Source organism: Salvia miltiorrhiza, unplaced genomic scaffold (genome assembly GCF_028751815.1).
Source record: "Salvia miltiorrhiza cultivar Shanhuang (shh) unplaced genomic scaffold, IMPLAD_Smil_shh original_scaffold_287_1, whole genome shotgun sequence".
NCBI lineage: Eukaryota > Viridiplantae > Streptophyta > Magnoliopsida > Lamiales > Lamiaceae > Salvia > Salvia miltiorrhiza.
This window is the reverse complement of record NW_026651520.1, coordinates 33,229-41,811: the sequence shown is the minus strand read 5'-3', so window position 1 is coordinate 41,811 and position 8,583 is coordinate 33,229.

Sequence of the window (8,583 nt, the reverse complement as noted above, 5' to 3'; positions counted from 1 at the left end):
CAAAGGTTGTGTCAGCGACTCATCCACCCCTTTTGCCAAATGAGTTGAGTTTTCCGGTTGCTCCTTCTCCCTCCAATGATTCTCTTCCTTTCCTTTCTCTTTCTCTTGGGGTTTAGTAACAGGAGTCGAAGCCGGCTTCTTTGCTTCCCCCTTTCTGCATCGTGAAATCGTATGTCCTGTGATCTTGCATCGAGAACAATAATGAGGCAAATTTTCGTAGCTAAATTCGACATAAAAGGAGCCCTCGTCACAGTTAATTAGCAGCGAATCCGGCAACTGAAGAGATAAATCGACCTCAATTAATATTCGAGCAAAGTGTCCAAACTCCCCTTGGATCGAAGCTTTATCAAGCTTTAAAGGTAGCCCAATATGTCTTCCAATCCCAGCAATAACCTCAAGATGACGGCATTCGACAGGAAGATTATATATTCGAACCCATACCTGACAAAGCGAGGAGATCTCACGATAGGGGTCGAAAATTTTTGTCCATTCCCTTATTCGAACCGATCCGGACGGCAGTTCCCATAACAGATGTTGTTTAACTCTAGCTTTGTCTTCTGGGATCGAGAAATTCAAAATAAAGAAGCCTTTTCCCATAGCAATCAGACGCCAGCTCTCTTGAATGTTCCATAACTTCTGCAAATCTTGTTTGAGTTCCAAGTTGGGTTTGGGTTTCTCTCCCTTGCGAAGAAGCACTCTCCCGATCAAAGCATGTTTAAATTCCTCGACCTGTTTTTTGTAAAGTGCTGAGGGGATGGTGAGAGCAATTTCCTCCCCCATGTTTCTCCGGCTTAAGCGCACAGAACATGTGCGCCGGAACATCTTGTTTACGGACCGGACTCGGTCCCAAAACCTTTGCGTATGATGGCTTGTCAGTCTGAATCGTAGCAGTTACTTCTTTAGCAGCAACATCCGCTGTGACGCTCTGAGATATCGTGGATTTTCCACGAGCATTAGGCGAAACCGTAGTCGGGCTTGATGTTTCACGGCGAGGCGGGTCAAAGTTCGCCGATATTTTCGGCATAGCGAGGCAGGAGGGATCTCTGATATCAGCCATGGAGGCGGCTGCATGAACTCCAGTCATCGGCGAAGTCATCTTTTCCGATCAACGTATGACTAAGGTGTTCCAACATATGATATCCTTCTTAGACATTTTATCAAACACCTTGCGCGCAATCAAGATCCCCAATTTTCATGAAGGTGTGGAGAGCGAGAGCAGAGGGAAAATCATCGAAGAGTGAGGGTGACCCGGCGGCGGCTGGGCTGTCGCGAAGGACGGTCTGGAAGGCTGCTACCCGCGGCGGAAGGGGCTGGCGCGAAGGCTGGTGCTGGAACCCGGCTGGACTGTCGCGACTCTCGCCGGAAGGGAGACGCACGTCACGCACCTGGGCTGTCGGTCGCGGACGGCGGGCAGACGACGTCGACGAGCGGACGGCGGCCGGACGGGGAGAGATCGCAATAAGTCGTCAAAGTCGACAACCACGTCAATTCTCATACCATTGTCATTATAAATAAGTGGTTGTTATTGAAGTTTCAATCAATTATTTCAACCAAAGAATAGAATAAAAGCAAGCAAGTGACTTTATGGATGATAGTAGGGTTTCTATTTGTTATGTATTGTCGTGTTGTATATGTTTCTACCTAAAATGCAATAAGTTGTATGTACATCAATAATAGTTACTATAGGCCCTTATTCGCGATATCCATTATTCTTTTTTTTTTTTTCTTTTTAAAGTGAGATCTAAGTTAATTATATTAAAGAATTCATTTTTATAGGGTCACAGTTTAAAAAAAAATTGCTACTCAAACCATTGTACCACACTTAAACCCAATGTCATTTTACTAATTTTAGGGTCGTTGATGAGCCCATGTTTGTGCTCGTTTTTCGTGTCTGTTTTAGGTCTAGATAGAGTCTTTTTCCTTTGTTTTGCTAGAGTCAGTCGCCTGGGAGGGCATAGTTCCAGGGCAGGCCTGTTCTTTGGGGCAGAAGGTGCTTTCAAGGCATAATGCTGCTGCATTCCATAAAAGAGGCATGAGTTTGAAGCAGAAGAGTTTGGGACACTCAAAAGCTTATTTTGAAGATCAAAAGTCCAAGAAGCAGGATCTTGGGCAAACCGACCTTTTGCCCATAAGTACCACGCGGGACCCAGTTGCATCAGAAGATGATCGTAGGCAGAAGGTACAGAAATGCCAGAGCAGCGAAGTCGGCTTTGCCAGAGAAATCAAGCTGCCAGCGGAATCAAAGTGCCAGAGCAACGAAGTCGGCTTTGCCAGAGGAATCATCCGAGCAGCGGAATCAGCTGGGCAGAAGGTACAGAAATGCCAGAGCAGCAAAGTTGGCTTTGCCAGAGAAATCAAGCTGCCAGCGGAATCAAAGTGCCAGAGCAGCGAAGTCAGCTTTGCCAGAGGAATCATCCGAGCAGCGGAATCAGCTGGGCAGAAGGTACAGACGAGGCAGAGAAGAAGAGTGCAGAGGATGTAGATAAGGAAAGATATCCAAAACCTTATCCCTTGAGGTTTGGATAAGAACAAATCAGCCTCCAGATCTGGATGCAATCGTGGGCAGGAGGAGCCCTAATTCCAGCCCACTCCTTTTGGGCCCAGCCTGTGTAGCCCTAACTCATACCTATAAATACCACATGGCTGTGAATCATTCGGAGGAAGGGAGAAGAGAGGGAGGCACGAATTTTGAGAGACCACTGCTGTAGTTTTACTTTCCATAGTTAGGTAGGAGTAGTCGCCCCTTATGGGCATAGCAGTTTAATTTTCTGTTCATGTTTTCTGCGGCACTTTTGGCCGTAAGTACCCTTCTGCCTTAAGTAAGTTTCTATTTCAGTTTTTACTTTATGTTTTCCTTTATGTCTTTTGCCTTTGTTATTTATTTTATGTTTGGTGATTTATGTCTAATTGTTCTAATTTTGGGGGTATACATGCGCATATTTTAAGTTAAATCTTCTGGAAATTGGTGCGTTTTATGGTTTGTTTTATGCTTTTAAGAAGATTTAGGTCTTATAGAAGGAAGAGTGCGATTTTGGAGATTTTGGGGGTAAGAATGGTGTTTTTAGGCACACTTTGTTATGCAGAGCTGAGCTTCTCTATGAAAGCCCGTGCCAGAGTAGAGAAGCCCGCTTCAAAGCAGAGGAGTGCGCTCCAGAAGACGCCAGAAAAATCCGCTCAAGCCAGAGAAATGGGAAATGCCAGAGGAATCGAAGCGAGCGAGGAATCGCCAGAGAAATCACTTCGCTACTGGAAACACTAATCCAGAGGAAACGCTATGCCAGAGGAATCAAACGCCAGAGAAATCAGAGCGGAAGCCATTCCGCTGGCGAGAGTCCTGAATTCGGCCAGGGTGGAGATTATTTCCGGGGCGCGTGTCACAGCTGGAAAGTTGCCTTCTTTTGCACGATTCTATTGCCTTTAGAGTTCTACTTTGCATGGCAACTTTCATGGTGATCTAGAAGGATTTGAAGTCTATAAATAGGGCCATACTTTTCATTGTAAAATATCAATCTCTTGCCCTAATTTTTGGAGTTCTGCCGTGAAGAAGCATCCAGCGCTGCACTGCTCCAAAGCTTAGGAATTTACTTGCTTTCATAGTTTTTCATAGTTTTCAAATTCATTGCTTTAAGTTAGATTTCAATTCAGTTTTTAGTTTATTCTTGGATTGTGATTGAGTGACACAATTACACGTTCAAGACATTTACGGTATTTCGTATTTAAATTTAATTTCTTTCGTTTAATCATGTTCATGTTTTTCATTCATGTTTATGCTTTCGTTTTAATTATGCACTTTAGTTTCACGCTTAGATTAGAAGTCTTTAAATTTACAAGTATTTAATTTCATAAGTAGGTTTAATTTAAGTTCTTTAAAATCTTGCCTAGGGTTTAATAGTTTAATTCGCCTAGTTAATTTTAAGTCCGGTTTTTAATTAAGTTTTTAATTCTAAGTTTTAGTTTAATAATCAATCTCTTTACTGCTTTCTTTACTGTTTTTCATGCGATACAATTAGAAGCTCTTTAAGACTTTCCTTGTGAGATCGACTTGGGTTAGCTTATCACTGCTAGGATGTCCTTGTTCTATTGCAAGTCAATCTAGAGGTGTTTAGGTTGAGTCAAATTTTGGCGCTGTTGCCGAGGAAAGTTTTAGGCGTTTTAGTTGTGTCGTTTTTACTTGCTTAATTTATTTTTTGTTTTTACGTTTCTTCCACTCGGTGCATTTAATCCGTTTGTTTAGTGTTGTGCATGCAGGGACGCCGTAGTCTTAAAGGCAAATTGGTGTCTCCTTTGCATAGTACGAGCGAAGGGATTTTCAGGAAGAATAGCTGCAAGGGAGTGATCGGGAACGACAGAGCAGACGGTTCAAACTCCAGCTCTGACGGAGAAACACGTGACAGAACTGAAGATTTCTTCTCTGACTCTGAACCTGAAGTTCCAGAGCAGACTGTAGAAGAGGAAGAAGCCAGCTCTGCCAAGTCCTACTCTGATTCTGAACTACCCGAGCAGAGCGCAGGAGAGGAGGAACTAGATTCGCCAGCCAGCTCTGACTCTGAACCTTCAGAGCAGCCAACGAGAGAGGACGCCAGCTCTGCCGATACAGAGCACACGACAGCCACGGCGAAACACACTAAGGAGGAAGAGGCCAGCTCCGCCAATTTTTGCACTAAGCAGAATTTAAACAAGGAAAAGAAGGAGATGGCCCAGAACACGGAATATATGGGAGACTTCACTAGGCCGGTAATCGGAGATACCAACACGTCGGCAATCGTGCTCCCTACTGCTGTGAGAAACTACAATCTCAAACCCAACGACTCGAATTTGCTGCCGGTATTCCACGGGATGCCAAGCGAGGATGCTCTTCAATTCATCCGAGATTTTTGCACACAAGTGCAAATGATTCCTTTGCTTAGCCTCACGGAGGACCAACTCAAGCTCAAGTGTTTCCCCTATGCACTTAAAGACCGGGCCAGGACGTGGATGCTCTCTCTGCCGCCCAACTCTATCACTACGTGGGGAGATGCTTGTGAAAAATTCATGCTGAAATACTACCCAAGCCACAAAACACAAGAGCTGAGAACAAAAATAATGGAGTTCACCCAAGGAGTGGATGAGCCTTTGCATGAAGCTTGGGAGAGATATGAAGAACTCCTCCGTCAATGCCCTCAACATCAATTCACTAATGTTATGTTGATGCAGTTCTTCTACGATGGGTTAGTGCAAACTGCCCAATTTATAGTGGACAGCACGGTAGGAGGAAACATAGCTCGGAAGACTGCGGCAGATCTGAAAGAGATTTTCAAGACCTTGGCCGAAAGCTCCCAACAGAAGTCAGTCCGTGGACGGAGAGTGGAGGCTAGTGCCGTGACAAATCAGTTCGAGATGCAGCAGCAATTGGCCTCGATCATGCGAGAAGTCCAATAGCTCAAGATGGAAAAGATGGAAATTTCTCCAGTTCAGAGCTCAGCGCCGCCGATGTCAACTCAGCCGAATCCAGTTCTGCCAATGTCAACTCCGCAGAACTCAGCCATGCAGTATGTTGAGCCGTGTGATATCTGTGGAGATTTCAGCCATGGAGCTAATGAGTGCCATAGAATGGGAGAGTTTACTCCGGAAGGACAAGCTGAGGTCTATGCAGCACAAGGATTCCAAACCTACAATCAAGTGCAGAACAGACCATATGGCCAGAATATGAATCAAGGTCCACAGAATATAGTTGGAGGATGGAGAGGTCAGCCGAATTTTGGATAGGGAAATCAAATTTTGGGGGGAATCAATTCCGTCGACCACCCCAAATGGGCTATCAACAACAACAACAGTATTTCCCACCACAGCAGGGATCTTCTCATCCATACAGACCACAATACCAACAACAGCAATATATTCCGCAACAGAGTGTGCAGCCGATTCCACCACAAAAATCCACGCTCTAAGAAATGCTGCAAGCCTTTATGGAGATCAGCAAACAAAGTATGGAGTCCCAAGCATCTACAATCAAAAGGCTTGAAACAACGGTTGGACAACTTTCCGGTGCCTTGAATCAAATACAACAACAACAGCAGCCCGGGAAGTTTCATGGCCAACCTGCTCAGCCGCATCAAGCTCTAGCTGTAACTGTTCTCCACAGTGGTAAGATTTTGGATAACAAAGTGGATGTTCCAATACAAACCAGAGAGCAGAGGAACCGTTCCGCCAGAGTAGAGCCGATTCCCTGGCTTTACCAGAATAGAGCTGCCGAACCCAGAGCTGCCAAGCTCAGCTCTGCCCAGCTCGACTGATGGAGAAAAGGCAGACCAGCAAAAGAAAAGAGAGAAGGAGAAGGAGGTCAAGCTCCACAAAGCTTCTGCACCATATCGACCACCGATTCCTTTCCCGGGCAGATTGAGCAACGAGAAGCAGGACCAACACTTCGCTGAATTCTACAACATGCTTGCCAAGGTGAACGTGAATCTTCCTCTCCTTGATGTGATCAGAAAAGTCCCGGCATATGTGAAGTTTTCCAAGGAATTGGTCTCCAACAAGCGTAAGTTCGGAGACAATGAGAAGATTATAGTCTCAGAAGTAGCAACCTCAATCATGCAGCAATCCCTACCACCAAAGCAGCGCGATCCAGGTAGCTTTGTAATTAATATTGCTTTGGGAAATGGTAAGGAAGCCACGGGTATGTTAGACCTGGGAGCGGGAATTAATTTGATGCCTTAATCTATTTTTCAACAATTAGAGTTAGGTAATCTGAAATCCACTCGCATGTGTCTAGAACTTGCTGATAGGTCCGTTAGGTACCCCCGTGGGATAGTAGAAGATATTCTGGTTAGAGTCGGGGATTTGATTGTGCCCGTTTGATTTCGTAGTGCTTGAGATTGGGGATGTACATGAGAATGGTAGAGATCACACTCTGCTATTAGGAAGACCCTTTATGGCGACCACTAACACTTTGATTGATGTCAAAAATGGAACTATTAAAATAACAGTGTTAGGGGAATCAGTGTCTTTCTCGGTGCATGAAAATCGGGCTATGCCTTCTGCCAACTTTATGAATGAATGCTCATATATAGATGCTATTAATGGCTTGGTTGAGAAGGTATTTTTACAGGAGCAGGAATGCGTGGAAGTTTACGCTGGATCAGCCGACATGGAGGAATTGGCTAGGGAAGTTGAAGAGTTCAGCGCTGCCCAGCCAGCTCTGCCCTTCAGCAATGCCCAGCCAGCTCTGCCCTTCAGTGATGCCCAACCAGCTCTGCCGAGCTCAGCGCTGGAACTGAAGGAACTTCCCGCCAATCTCAAGTATGTTTTTCTGGAATAGGGCGAGGAGAAGCCAGTCATCATCTCGTCTACTCTGACTCTAGAGCAAGAAGCAGTGCTGCTCGAGGTGTTGAAGAGAAACAAAGTAGCGCTGGGATGGAGCCTAGGTGACATACGTGGCATTAGCCCAACCACATGCATGCACAGGATCAACCACGAGGAAGGAGCTGCACCCAAGCGAGATGCCCAGCGACGCTTGAACCCTATGCTGATGGAGGTTGTGCGCAAGGAAATCCTTAAGCTTCTAGCTGAAGGGATTATCTACTCTGTCGCCGATAGTGAGTGGGTGAGCCCGGTGCATGTCGTGCCAAAGAAAGGAGGAATGACGGTTGTGCGCAATGACAAGATGGAGTTGGTGCCGACACGTCCTACCACGGGATGGCGGATGTGCGTCGACTACAGGAAACTCAATGCCGTCACCAAAAAGGATCATTTTCCCCTCTCTTTTGTTGATCAAATGTTAGATCGGTTGACAGGGCATGATTTTTATGTTTTCTAGATGGTTTGTCAGGATACTACCAAATCGCAATCACACCGGAAGATCAAGTCAAGACTGCCTTCACCACGCCTTTTGGGACATTTGCATGGAAGAGGATGCCGTTCGGATTGTGCAATGCACCCGGGACGTTTCAACGATGCATAATGTCCATATTCTCTGATATGATTGGTAAATTCGTGGAGGTTTTTATGGATGATTTTTCGGTTTTTGGGCAATCCTTTCATGATTGTTTGACTAAGATTGATGTAGTGTTGCAAAGGTGTATTGAAAGTGGCCTAACCTTGAGTTGGGAAAAGAGTCATTTCATGGTTACTAGTGGGATTGTCTTGGGTCATGTGGTGTCTAAGCATGGACTAGAGGTTGACAGAGCCAAGGTGGAGGTAATCCAAAAGTTGCCGCCCCCTATTGATGTCAAAGGGATTAGGAGTTTCTTAGGTCACGCCAGTTTTTACCGGCGTTTCATTAAAGATTTCTCTAAAATAAGCCAACCTCTATGCAAACTGCTAGCTCAGGATGTTCCTTTTAATTTCGATGACTCTTGCATGCATGCCTTTGAAACATTGAAACTTAAGTTGAGCTCTGCCCCGGTTGTGATTGCACCTGATTGGTCATTGCCCTTTGAGATTATGTGTGATGCGTCTAATTCTACTGTAGGAGCGGTGCTAGGTCAGCGTGTGGATAAGATGTTACGTGTGATTTACTATGCTAGTTTAACTCTGAATAGTGCACAAGTAAATTACACCACTACTGAAAAAGAGATGCTTGCTGTGGTCTTTGCCTTAGATAAA